This window comes from Triticum aestivum, chromosome 5D, assembly GCF_018294505.1.
Source record: "Triticum aestivum cultivar Chinese Spring chromosome 5D, IWGSC CS RefSeq v2.1, whole genome shotgun sequence".
Taxonomy (NCBI): domain Eukaryota; kingdom Viridiplantae; phylum Streptophyta; class Magnoliopsida; order Poales; family Poaceae; genus Triticum; species Triticum aestivum.
This window is the reverse complement of record NC_057808.1, coordinates 177,026,650-177,041,123: the sequence shown is the minus strand read 5'-3', so window position 1 is coordinate 177,041,123 and position 14,474 is coordinate 177,026,650.

Here is a 14,474-nt window from a genome sequence, read left to right as displayed (position 1 = left end):
CACCACATAACCCAACACGCTCGATCCCATTTGGCCGGACACACTTTTCTGGGTCATGCCCGGCCTCGTAAGATCAACACGTCGCAGCCCCACCTAGGCTCAACAGAGAGGTCAGCACGCCGGTCTAACCCTATGCGCGCAGGGGTCTGGGCCCATCGCCCTATGCACACCTGCACGTTGCGTACGCGGCCGGAAGCAGACCTAGCCCCCTTAATACAAGCGCGAGCTTACGGTCCAATGCGGCGCGCGCCACTCAGTCGCTGACGTCAAAAAGAGCTTCGGCTGATACCACGATGCCGGGATACCCATAACTACTCCCGCGCAGATGGTTAGTGCGTATAGACCAAATGGCTAAACTCAGATCAAATACCAATAACTCGTTAAGCGTGTTATTTATCCGCGAACGCCGACCAGGGCCAGGCCCACCTCTCTCCTGGGTGGTCTCAACCTGCCCTGTCGCTCCGCCACAAAGTAACAGTCGGGGGCCGTCAGGAACCCAGGCCCACCTCTACCGGGGTGGAGCCACCTGTCCTTTCAGCCCCCTCATCAGAATCACTTGCGGGTACTCAACAAGCCGACCCGACTTTAGTCACCACATGTGTCATGTATATAAGGTATATAGTATATACCCGTGATCACCTCCCAAATTGATCACGGCCCAGTAGTATAGCATGGCAGACGGACAAGAGTGTAGGGCCACTGATGGAACACTAGCATCCTATACTAAGTAGTAGGATAGCAGGTAAGGGTAACAACTGTAGCAACAAGGACAGGCTATGCATCAGTATAGGATTAACCGAAAGCAGTAACATGCTACACTACTCTAATGCAAGCAGTATAGAGAAGAATAGGCGATATCTGGTGATCAAGGGGGGGCTTGCCTGGTTGCTCTGGCAAGTAGGAGGGGTCGTCAACTCCGTAGTCGAACTGGGCAGCAGCAGCATCGGTCTCGTAGTCTACCGGAGAGAAGAGGGGGGAAGAAACAGTAAATACAATGCAAACATAAGCATGACGATGCGTGACATGACAATGAGCAGTGCTAGGTGTGTCCTAACGCGGCAGTAGGTGGTACCGGCGAAGGGGGGGAACATCCGGGAAAGTATTCCCGATGTTTCGCGTTTTCGGACAGACGGACCGGAGGGGGGGGAAGTTGCGAGTTCGATAGGTTAGGGATGTGTGGTGGACGAACGGGCTGCGTATTCGGATTCGTCTCGTCGTTCTGAGCAACTTTCATATACAAAGTTTTTCCATTCGAGCTACGGATTATTTTATATTAATTTTTAAAGATTTAAATCATTTTAGGATTTATTTAATTAATTTATTCAACATTATCCAGAATAGTAAAATATGACGTCAGCATGACATCATGCTGACGTCAGTAGTCAACTGTGCATTTGACTGGGTCAACTACGGGTGGGTCCCGCATGTCATACACTTCTTAGCTTAATTAGGGTTTAACTAATTAATTACTGTTTAATTAAATTAACTAATTAATTAGATTAATTTAATTAGGATTAATTAACTTAATTAATTTAGTTAATTAATTAATTAATTAATTTTATTATTATTATAAGTTTTATTTATATATTTATTAATTTTTATTAATTAATTTATTATTTTTATTATTATTATATTATTATTTTTTAATTCTTCTTTTTTATATAAACGTTCTGTGGGCTGGGCCCCACATGTCATTGGCCCTAGGGGCCTTGGCGGGTTTGATCGCTAGCGGGCGTGGGCACCAGCCCACCCGATAGGGCGCTGCGGCCAGTGGTGAAGGGAGCCGGCGCGAGGCCCAGTGCGGCGACCATGGCCGGAGGGAGGCGGCGCGGCAAGGCCAGCCGGAGCGAAGGGAGGCGCGGCGGCGTGCGCGCGGGCCGCGCGGGCGCAGGGGGGTTGCGGGCGGTGCGGTGGGGCGGAGTAGGACGCACCCGGGGCGGCGATGCGCACGGGAGCGAGGCATAGGTCGCGGGTGGGCAGGGGCGACCACGGCGAGGCATGCGAGCGGGGAGACGCGGGGAAAGGTGGCCAGCGGCGGGGTTCGAACTCGGCGGAGGTCGATCCGCAATAGCACGCACGGTGGAGGCAAGGCGATGGCCGGAGCGGGCGTGAGGCGCGGGAGAGAGGGGAGGTGGAGGCCGAGCCTCACCGCGGGTGTAGGGAACGTGGCAGTGGGGCGCGGGGAGGAGATGGAGACGGCGTGATGGAGAGGAGGCAGGCCGGCGATGCCGTCCAGGGAGGTCCAGGCGGCGGCGCGGGCTCCGGACGGTGTCGGCGCGGCGACGAGGCGGGTCGAGCCCTCGATCTCGATCCGGATCGAGGGGGGAGTGGGCGACGGCGAGCATGGGGCGTGGCATCGGGGTGGCGACTGTGTGCGCCAGCGGAGGCTCCGGGCGAGGGAGGGGGCGACCGCGTCGGGGGCGGGGCGTGCGCCCGATCCAGACGGGGAGGAGAAGGGGATCGGGGAGAGAGAGGGTGAGGCCTAGGGTTTCGGGGGGAGGGTATGTAGGCCGAGGGAGTGGGGTGGGCCGTGTGGGCAGGCCTGGCCGGCCGGCTGAATGGCCAGCTGGGCCACGAGGCCCACGAGGGCAGGGGGTTTCTCCTCTTTTTATTTTTATTCTTTTCCAGTTTCTTTTATTTATTTTTCTTTTCTGTTTTATTTTATTACTAGTAGATTTTTAGTTTTATAAAAATATGAGACCAACACTTAAATTAGTGTTTTAAATTACCCCTCTGCCACAAGAAGTTTCACACTTTAATAAAATAGGTTTATATTTGTTTGCTAATTAAAAGCATTTAAGTAATTGTTTAGCCCCTGTTTTAATTAATTTCTTGCATCTAAACATTTTATCAAAATGTGGTTTCTCCACCACAATCACCCATGATTTATTTTCTAAATTTTGAACAATTTAGTTTTCAGTTTTTAGTTTAGTTTTCATTATTCGAATACTTTTATTGTTGGCCTATATTTTAAATTTTAAGTAGAATCGTTTTTGAACTAACTCGAGTTTATCAACAGTAACCGAGGTGACGTGGCACCATTAGCAGAGGTTTACTGTAGCTTGATCATCCGGGCGTCACAACCCCGATAGGGCGGATCCGCCTCCCTGTCACCTTCGGCCAGCGCGCAAACTACCGCACAGAGCTCATCGACTTCGACGTCACGCACATCCGTCTTCCGTACAACGCCATCCTTAAGTACCCAGCCCTGGCCAAGTTCATGGCAGTGACTCATCATGTTTACAACGTCCTCAAGATGCCAGGGAACCGCGACATCATCACGATCGCTTGTGAGGAAAAGGACATAGTGTGCTCTCTCGAGCGCTCCTACCAGGCGGCGGCAGTCTATAACCCAGACGACGAAGGTGCCATCTACCCTCCTGAGGTTGTCCCAAAGAAGAAGAAGCAGTTGCCCCGCCAAGAGCTTCAGGAGAGCGGTCTCTCCAGCGGCACCACCTCAGGACCAGTGCCCACGGACGGGTGATAGTTCTCCAACGCATCTATAATTTTTTATTGTTCCATGCTGTTATATTATCAATCTTGGATGTTTTATAATCATTTTATAGTCATTTTATATCATTTTTTGGTACTAACCTATTGACAAAGTGCCAAGTGCCAGTTGTTGTTTTCTGCATGTTTTTTAAATCGCAGGAAATCAATATCAGATGGAGTCCAAATGGAAGGAAACTTCACGGAGGTTTTTTCTTGGACCAGAAGACACCTAATGGGCCAAGGTTGCGCCTAGGGGGTGCTCCGAGGAGAGCACAACCCACCAGGGCGCGTCAGGAGGCCCAGGCATGCCCTGGTGGGTGGTGCCCACCTCGGGTGCCCCCAGACCACCTCTTTGCTCTATAAACATCCCAATATTCCCAAAACCCTAGGGGAGTCAACGAAAATCAATTCCAGCCACCGCAGAGTCTAGAACCACCAGATCCAATCTAGACACCATCACGGATGGGGTTCACCACCTCCATTGGTGCCTCTCCGATGATGTGTGAGTAGTTCTTTGTAGACCTTCGGGTCCATAGTCAGTAGCTAGATCGCTTCCTCTCTCTCGCTGGATTCTCAATACAATGGTCTCTTGGAGATCCATATGATGTAACTCTTTTTGCGGTGTGTTTGTTGGGATCTGATGAACTTTGAGTTTATGATCAGTTCTCTCTTCTTATATCCATGAAAGTATTTGTGTTTCTTTGATCTCTTTTATGCATGATTGCTTACAGCCTCATATTTCTTCTCCGATATTTGGGTTTTGTTTGGCCAACTTGATCTATTTATCTTGCAATGGGAAGAGGTGCTTTGTAGTGGGTTCGATCTTACGGTGCTTGATCCCAGTGACAGAAAGGGAACCGAAACGTATGTATCATTGCTACTAAGGATAAAACGATGGGGTCTATCTCTACAAAGATAGATCTTGTCTACATCATGTCATCGTTCTTATTGCATTACTCCGTTTCTCCATGAACTTAATACACTAGATGCATGTTGGATAGCGGTCGATGTGTGGAGTAATGGTAGTACATGCAGGCAGGAGTCGATCTACTAATCTTGGACGTGATGCCTATATAATGATCATTGCCTGGATATTGCAATGATTATTTGAAGTTCTATCAATTGCCCAACAATAATTTGTTTACCCACCGTTTGCTATTTTTCTCGAGAGAAGCCATTAGTGAAACCTACTACCCCGAGTCTCTTTCTCATATTATTTGCCTTTGCGATCTACTTTTCCTTTGCATTTATTTTCAGATCTATTAAACCAAAAATACAAAAATACCTTGCTGCGTTTTATTTTATTTGTGATCTATTTATTCAATCTATTACATCTTTTTCCCGTCCGCGCACCACTTCTTGTGTCGTTACCCAAAAGGGATTGACAACCCCTTTAACACGTCGGGTTGCAAGTGGTTGTTATTTGTATGCAAGGGTTGTTTACGTTGTGTTGCTTGGTTCTCCTACTGGTTCGATAACATTGGTGTCATCACTGAGGGAAATACCTACCGTCGCTGTGCTGCATCATCCCTTCCTCTTTGGGGAAATACCGACATAGTCCTAGCAGACATCAAAAGGAATTTTTAGCGCCGTTGCCGGGGAGGATCTTCAACACATACCAGGTTCCTAATCACAATCTCATCTCCTCGCAATTTACATTATTTCCCATTTACCTCTCGTTTTCCTCTCCCCCACTTCACAAAAATTTACCGTTTTATTCGCCCCTCTTTTTCGTTCGTCGTTTTCTTGCCGGATCTGTTTTTGTGTGCAATCTTGTTTGGCATTATTAGCGCTATGGATAGCCCCTCTTTGTTCTCTAAGCTCATAAACAATGATGCTATGGAAGGACTTACCGGGGTTGTTAAGGAAAATCTTAACAATTTTTATGATGACGATCCCGGTATTTTTTGTTATTTACTTGATGAATCTTTGAAAAAATGCTTGGGATAAACTGTTGAGAATTCGAGCTAGCTATGTGCCCCAATATTAGATAGAATATAGTTGAAAGGTTTTATGTTGGTTTACCTTCTTCCATCAAGCAAGTTTTGGATTCTATATTTGAAAACGATTTTCTTGGAGGGGATGCCATTGATACTTATGAAAAGATGAAAACCACATTTGGGCACCCAAAGGGGGATAAAGTTGAATCAACTACCCTTATGTGCTTTCATCAAAATCAAATAACCAAAGAGATGAAGGCTAGTTTAGATACGAATTTTCGCAACGTTCTTAATCTTTCTTCTGCTATCAACGGCCATGTGCTTTCACAACATAGAAAATTAAATGCCATTGATAGGAAATTTTCTCTTTGCTTTCAGAAAGACAAAGTTGACAAAACATAGATCCTTGCTTTATGCCTAGCTAAGTGCGTAAAACTATAGCACTTGTTGGGAGGCAACCCAATGAATAAAATTTATTTTTTGCTTTTTGCTTTCTGTTCTTGTGTGTTTGCACAATTATGCTACTGTTATGATTGTGTTTTTTGTGTTTTAATTAGTGTTTGTGCCAAGTAAAGCCTTTAGGATCTTCTTGGGTGATAGTAGTTGTTTGCTTTCTTATACTAACGGATCTCACGAAGGATTTGTTGAGTTTTGTGTGATTGAAGTTTTCAAGTTTTGGGTTATCTTACGATGGATGAAGGAACAAGGAGTAGAAGAGCCGAAGCTTGGGGATGCCTCGGCATCCCAAGCTATTATCCAAAAGTGAGCAAACAACTAAGCTTGGGGATGCCCCCGAGTGGCATCCCCTCTTTCTTCTAATGTCCATCGGTATTTTACTTGAAGCTATATTTTTATTCGTCACATACTATGTGTTTTGCTTCGAGCGTCTTGTATGATATAAGTCTTTGCTTGTTTTATTTTGTGTTTGAAGTCTTGATTCCTTTCTGGACACACCTATTTGAGAGTGCCAAAATTATGTCATGACTTGCTAAAATTGCTCTCTATGCTTCACTTAAATTTTTTATGAGCTATGGACTTGCTCTAGTGCTTCACTTATATCTTTTTGAGCACGGTGTGCTTTACTAGTTTTGAAGAAATGCTATCTTGCTTCACTTAAATTATTTTGAGAGAATGAAAAACTATGCTCATTATCTTCACTTATATTTGTATGAGCTTATGAATAGCAACACATGAAAATTAGTCCCATAGTGATAGATATCCAAGAAGGATATAATAAAAACTTTCATGAATATTATTGGACAAAATAAACTTGATTCCTTGTAATAGTTTTGAGATATGATAATGTAATATGTGAGTTATGTTGATGGGTAATTATGCTTTAGTAAGAATATTGGTGTTAAGGTTTTTGATTCCCTATGCAAGCATGAAAGTCAACAGTCATGCAATGAAATTATATCCTACTTGTAGTGCATTATTCGTTGTTAATTATGCTTAATGCTTGCTTATGATATTATTCGTTTCTTGGTTGGTCGCTTCTCAATCTTTTTCTAGCCTTCATTTTGCACAAAGTATGATCTCTACTTGTGCATCCAAAAACCTTTAAACCAGTTTTGCCACATGAGTCCACTATATCTACCTATATGCGGTATTCTTTTGCCGTTCTAAGCAAATTTGTATGTGCCATCTCTAATTTTCAAAATAAACTCCTCTTTGTGTGTTTGTTCCGCTCGCGGAGCGGTGAGGGGTGGCTAATATTTTCCATGCTAGATGTGTTATTCTCACGATGAGTGTTTATTCACTTGTCATTGCACGATAGTAAGGCAAAGGTTTTAGGGATGCCCAGTCCCGAACTGAAAAATGAATATACTTTATGTTGTCAAATAATAAATTTCTTGGAAAGTGTTGGTATGGAGGGAAACCGTGGATACGGCTAGCCATGGAAAGTGAAAGTATGGTTGAAAAAGGAATAAACTTTATTTTCTGTTTGGGAACCGCCTATGATATATCTAGCATTGAAAGTGTTGGGAACTCTAAGTCGTTTTTGTTGGTGGGAAGGATACACCTCCCAAAATGTTTTTCGCTTTGACTTCTGGCACCTCTACAAATCCCTACTTCCCTCTGCGAAGGGCCTTTCTTTTACTTTATGCAATTTTTATTTTTGAATTTGAGTCTCCATCTTCTCTTATAAAAGCACCAACTAGGAGGCAATATGGTCGTACTTGAGTATTGGGTGTAGCTAATATGCGAGTTGCTTTCATGAATGAATCAATGGTTGAGCATGACGGGCTAGGGATAACTTATTTTAGCATTGATATTTTGAAAGACATGGTTGCTTGTTGATATGCTTGAGTATTTAAATTATCATGTCAAAACTAGACTATTGCTTTGAATCACATAAAATTCCAAATGTCCATGCTTTAAAGAAAAGAATATGATATGACATGTTAGGCAGCATTCCACATCAAAAATTCTGTTTTTATCACTTACCTACTCGAGGACGAGTAGGAGTTAAGCTTGGGGATGCTGATACGTCTCCAACGTATCTATAATTTTTTATTGTTCCATGCTGTTATATTATCAATCTTGGATGTTTTATAATCATTTTATAGTCATTTTATATCATTTTTTGGTACTAACCTATTGGCATAGTGCCAAGTGCGAGTTGCTATTTTCTGCATGTTTTTTACATTGCAGGAAATCAATATCAGACGGAGTCCAAATGCAACGAAACTTCACTGAGGTTTTTTTTTTGGACCAGAAGACACCTAATGGGCCAAAGTTATGCCTGGAGGGTGCTCCGAGGAGAGCAGAACCCACCAGGGCGCGCCAGGAGGCCCAGGCGCGCCCTGGTGGGTTGTGCCCATGCGGGTGCCCCCCGGAGCGCCTCTTTGTTCCATAAATACCCCAATATTCCCAAAACCCTAGGGGAGTCAACGAAAATCAATTCCAGCCGCTGCAGAGTCCAGAACCACCAGATCCAATCTAGACACCATCACGGATGGGGTTCACCACCTCCATTGGTGCCTCTCCGATGATTCGTGAGTAGTTCTTTGTAGATTTTCTGGTCCGTAGTTAGTAGCTAGATGGCTTCTTCTCTCTCGCTGAATTCTCAATACAATGGTCTCTTGGAGATCCATATGATGTAACTCTTTTTGCGATGTGTTTGTTGGGATCTGATGAACTTTGAGTTTATGATCAATTCTATCTTTTTATATCCATGAAAGTATTTGAGTTTCTTTGATCTCTTTTATGCATGATTGCTTATAGCCTCGTATATATTCTCTGATATTTTGGTTTTGTTTGGCCAACTTGATCTATTTATCTTGCATTTGGAAGAGGTGCTTTGTAGTGGGTTGATCTTACGGTGCTTGATCCCAGTAACAGAAGGGAACCGACACGTATGTATCGTTGCTACTAAGGATAAAACTATGGGGTCTATCTCTACATAGATAGATCTTGTCTACATCATGTCATCGTTCTTATTGCATTACTCCGTTTCTCCATGAACTTAATACTCTGGATGCATGCTGGATAGCGGTCGATGTGTGGAGTAATAGTAGTAGATGCAGAATCCTTTCGGTCTACTTGTCACGGACGTGATGCCTATATACATGATCATACCTAGATATTATCATAACTATGCTCAATTCTATCAATTGCTCGACAGTAATTCGTTTACCCACCGTAATATTTGTGCTATCTTGAGAGAAGCCACTAGTGAAACCTATGGCCCCGGGGTCTATTTTCCATCATATTAATCTTCCATCAACAAGCTATTTCTATTACCGTTTATTTTGCTTTCTTTACTTTTACTCTATGCCATAAAAATACCAAAAATATTATCTTATCATCTCTATCAGATCTCACTCTCGTAAGTGACCGTGAAGGGATTGAAAACCCCTTTATCACGTTGGTTGCGAGGTTCTTATTTGTTTGTGTAGGTGCGTGGGACTCGAGCGTAGTCTCCTACTCGATTGATACCTTGGTTCTCAAAAACTGAGGGAAATACTTACGCTACTTTACTGCATCACCCTTTCCTCTTCAAGGGAAAACCAACGCAGTGCTCGAGAAGTAGCACAGGGCCATCACAAGTGTTCCAAGTCAAATTCAGGCGCAACCCGCCTTGAGGTAGGGCCTCGTGAGTCCCGCACTGGCTCATGAGTGCCCATACACAACCTCCTCTAGCCCTGCCGTGCAAGCCACGTGTCAGAGCAGGGTTGTACACGCCCTGGGGGCTTCACTCAGAGGGAGCCCCCACCCATGCACCAGTGGAAGCACCATGCTCCGCGTTGGCAGTCAACACAGTCGAGGAGCGGATATGCTCGTGCAAGTGCGGAAGGGCCATGCTCCGCAGTGGTGATAAACAACTGGGGACGGCCCCATGGTCGCATTAACCTTAGGGAGCCACCAGGCTCGGTGTTCAGCCTCACCTAAACGCTTTACCTTTGGGAGAGTCACGCGAGGGGGCTGGGCACAGGGGCTACGCTCAGGTCACGACTAGCGTACGCCACCCTGCCAGGTCCCTCGGTCCTGGTCTTCGCGCGCCCCTCCCGAGCGGGACCTCGGCGAGGAAAGGTATGGAGGTCTGTTCGTACGTCAATGGGGAATCCTGAGCATCGCGACTCAGGAGCCTAACTGGTCACAGAGCCCCTCACCCCTTGGTCTCGTCCTGGTGATCCGGATAATCCAACGGCGACTGAGGTATGCGCTGGGCCGGGCCCTGCCGATGTAGAATGCTAAGGCCTACTCTCGCATCTCCTCCCCGAGGGCTGTTTGTATGTCAAGGGGGACTCCTGAGCATCGTGACTCAGGAGCCTAATTGGTCACGTAGCCCCTCACACCTTGGTTTCGTCCAGGTGATCCTTACGACCCAATGGCGGCTGAGGTATGCGCGGGTGAGGGAGTCCTGGATTAGGGGGTCCTCGGACAGCCGGACTATATCCTTTGGCCGGACTGTTGGACTATGAAGATACAAGATTGAAGACTTTGACCCGTGTCCGAATGGGACTCTCCTTGGCGTGGAAGGCAAGCTTGGCAATACGGATATGTAGATCTCCTCCCTTGTGACCGACTCTGTGTAACCCTAGCCCCCTCCGGTGTCTATATAAACTGTTGGGTTTAGTCCGTAGGACAACAACAATGATACCATAGGCTAGCTTCTAGGGTTTAGCCTCTACGATCTCGCGGTAGATCAACTCTTGTAATACTCATATCATCAAGATCAATCAAGCAGGAAGTAGGGTATTACCTCCATCGGGAGGGCCCGAACCTGGGTAAACATCGTGTCCCCTGCCTCCTGTTACCATCCGCCTTAGACGCACAGTTCGGGACCCCCTACCCGAGATCTGCTGGTTTTGACACCGACATTGGTGCTTTCATTGAGAGTTCCACTGTGCCGTCACCACAAGGTTTGATGGCCCCTTCGATCATCGGCAACGATGCGATCCAGGGTGAGGTTTTTCTCCCCGGACAGATCTTTGTATTCGGCGGCTTTGCACTGCAGGCCAACTCGCTTGGCCATCTAGAGCAGATCGAAAGCTACGCCCCTGGCCATTAGGTCACGTTTGGAAGCTTGAACTATACTTCCGACATCCGCGGAGACTTGATCTTCAACGGATTCGAGCCCATGTCAGGTGCGCCGCACAGTCTCGACAAGCATGACTTAGCTCTGCCGACGGACAGTGTTCGGGAGATCGCACGTGCAACTACTCCGGCCCTTAATCCGGAACAAATTGTGCCATCTGAGGACGGGTGGATGGACCCCGCCACGGAGGCCGCACACTCAGCGGTGATAGAGCCGAATACTGACTTCACCTCTTATGAGACCCATGTTGCCGGACATTTGGATTCGTCCCCGGCCACGGGCTCCGAACCGCCTACGTCCGTCCCTATCGAATCGGGTTGGGCACCGATCATGGAGTTTTCCTCCGCGGATATCTTTCAGCACTCACCACTGGATGACGTGCTAAACTCATTGAGGTCTCTCTCCTTGTCGGGAGACTCTTGGCCGAACTATGTCCGGCTAGAATGGGATGCGGACGACGAAGAAATTCGCTGCCCACCCACCACCCACTTAGTAGCCACTGTCGACGATTTAGCCGACATGCTCGATTTCGGCTCTGAAGACATCGACGGTATGGACGACGATGCAGGAGACGAACAGGAACCACCGCCCACAGGGCACTGGACTGCCACTTCATCACACGATATATATATGGTGGATACACCCAAAGAAAACAACGACGAGGAACGGAAGGATGCAGCGAAGGATAGCTCCCTCGAGAAGCAACCAAAGTGACGGCGTAGGCGCCGCTCCAAATCCCGCCTCGGCAAGAACAGCGATGACAGTGCAAGAAAAAATAACACTCCGGTCGACTCCAGAGGAAACGACGACCACATTGACCCAGCGATAGAACATGATGAACCAGCGGACGACGAACATAGTACGGAGCCGCTGTCCGATCACGACGACACCGAGGATAAAGCTCATCAACCTCTCTCCGGAGAGGAAAATAGTCCGGACGACGATGCACACATCATCCCGGAAAGGCACTTGGAACAAGAGAACCTCCATAGAAGGCTTATTTCCACCGCGAGGAGTCTGAAGAAGCAGAAGCAAAGGCTTAAGGCCGCGCAGAATATGCTCAACATTAGATGGAACAAAGTGCTCGACACTGAAGAAAAGTATGGTGGCAGTCGCCATAGAAAGAGCTATCTAAAGCGCAAGTTGTTGCCTGAATTCGATGATGAGGCCTTAGAGCCCACACAGCCGAAAAACAAAACGGCCGACCGGTCGGATCGACCACCTCGTGGCCGCGATAGAGTGGCTAACGAGGCCGCACATAAGTCAGCACACGGTCTAGGCGAGGACTTGCATCAAAAGGCCGGGGTGACCAGATCCATCTACGGATCTAGGAAGCGCGCTCCAGCGCATAATCAAAACCGAACACTACAACCGTCAGAACGCCATGACACATCCAAATACAGGGGTGCCGCGCACCCCCTATGTTTCACCGATGAGGTGCTGGATCACGAATTTCCAGAGGGATTCAAACCCGTGAACATAGAGGCGTACGACGGAACGACAGACCCTGGGGTCTGGATTGAGGACTTCATCCTCCATATCCATATGGCTCGCGGAGACGATCTCCACGCCATCAAATACTTGCCCCTCAAGTTGAAAGGACCAGCTCAGCACTGGCTGAAGAGCCTCCCCAAAAATTCAATTGGAAGTTGGGAGGAGCTTGAGGATGCTTTTAGGGCTAACTTTCAAGGGACCTATGTCCGACCTCCGGATGCAGACGATTTAAGTCATATAATTCAACAGCCCGGAGAGTTAGCCCGAAAGCTTTGGAACGGATTTCTCACTAAGAAGAATCAAATCATCGACTGCCCGGACGCCGAAGCCTTAGTAGCTTTCAAACACAGCGTCCGAGACGAATGGCTCGCCAGACACCTCGGCCAAGAAAAGCCAAGAACAATGGCAGCCCTAACAAGCCTCATGACCCGCTTTTGCGCGGGCGAAGATAGTTGGCTGGCACGTAGTAGCACCAGCGACCCAGGCACGTCTGAAGTTAGGGATGGTAATGGAAAACGACGACGCAGTAAAAGCAAGCGTCGAAATAACAAAGACAACCCAGACAACACGGCGGTAAACGCTGGATTTAGGGGCTCTCGACCCGGTCAGCGGAAAAAGCCTTTCAAAGGCAACAGAGATGGACCGTCCAGCCTAAGCAAGATTCTAGACAAATTATGTCAGATTCATGGCACCTCCGATAAACCTGCAAATCACACCCACAGAGAATGCTGGGTCTTCAAGCAGGCCGGAAAGTTAAACGCCGAACACAAGGGGAGGGATACACCAAGTGAAGACGAGGATGAGCCTCGCTAGAAAAGCACTAGGGGACAGAAAAAATTCCCTCCAGAGGTCAAAACAGTGAACATGATTCACGTAACAAAAAGAAGAAGCAAACATGCACTCCGAGACATACGCGCTGTAGAGCCCGTCCCCCCTAAGTCCAACCCTTGGTTGGCCTGGCCGATCACTTTTGATCGCAGGGATCACGTGACAAGTATCCGGCACGGAGGATTGGCTGCCTTGGTGCTAGACCCAATTATCGATGGATACCATCTCACCCAAGTCCTCATGGACGGCGACAGTAGTCTAAATCTGATATATCAGGACACAGTCCGCAAAATGGGGATAGACCCGACAAGAATCAGCCACAGCAATACTACCTTTAAAGGAGTAATACCAGGCCCAGAGGCCCGCTGTACGGGCTCTCTAGTACTAGAGGTTGTATTCGGTTCTCCTGACAACTTCCGAAGTGAAAAGTTAACCTTCGACATCGCTCCATTCTGAAGTGGCTATCAAGCACTACTCGGAAGAACAGCTTTTGCTCGTTTTAATGCAGTACCGCATTACGCTTCTCTTAAGCTTAAGATGCCTGGTCCACGTGGCATCATCACAGTTAGCGGAAATGTTGAGCGTTCCTTACGCGCGGAGGAACATGTGGCAGCTTTAGCAGCCGAACACTAAAACGGCCCCTCCAACCAGAATAAACGATCGGTCGTCAAGACCGCGGACACGGCTAGACGAGTCCGGCGCATCACTAGCTGTAACAACTTAGATAAACCTGAGATTGGTTTGATGGATATACCCACATCGGCGGTACCAGGGGCTTCACGCATGTACAAAGGACTACAGTTCGGCTCGACCGTACTTATCTTGAATTTTAATGGTTTATTAAGAATAACCAATTTTTCGCACGACAACTTTCACCTAAGTTCTTCTCTTTTGCAGATGATAATCATGTTACACCCTTCCAGGATATGGCACAACGGAGACACAGGCGCGGACGTGCGGCAGGGCCCCGCTCAAAGGTTTCTTTTTAGATTAAGACCCTGTGTAAACCTTTTTTACTGTCTCTTGTTGCTTCACATCCTTCGGATACTCAGTATAACCGAGAGGGATGCTGACGTTATTGGCATTTCACCGCGTCAGAATAATGCATGTACCTGGACACTCGGGGTTCATTATCAAGGGCGTTACTCAGCCTGGTATATGTTGTAAAGACCGAA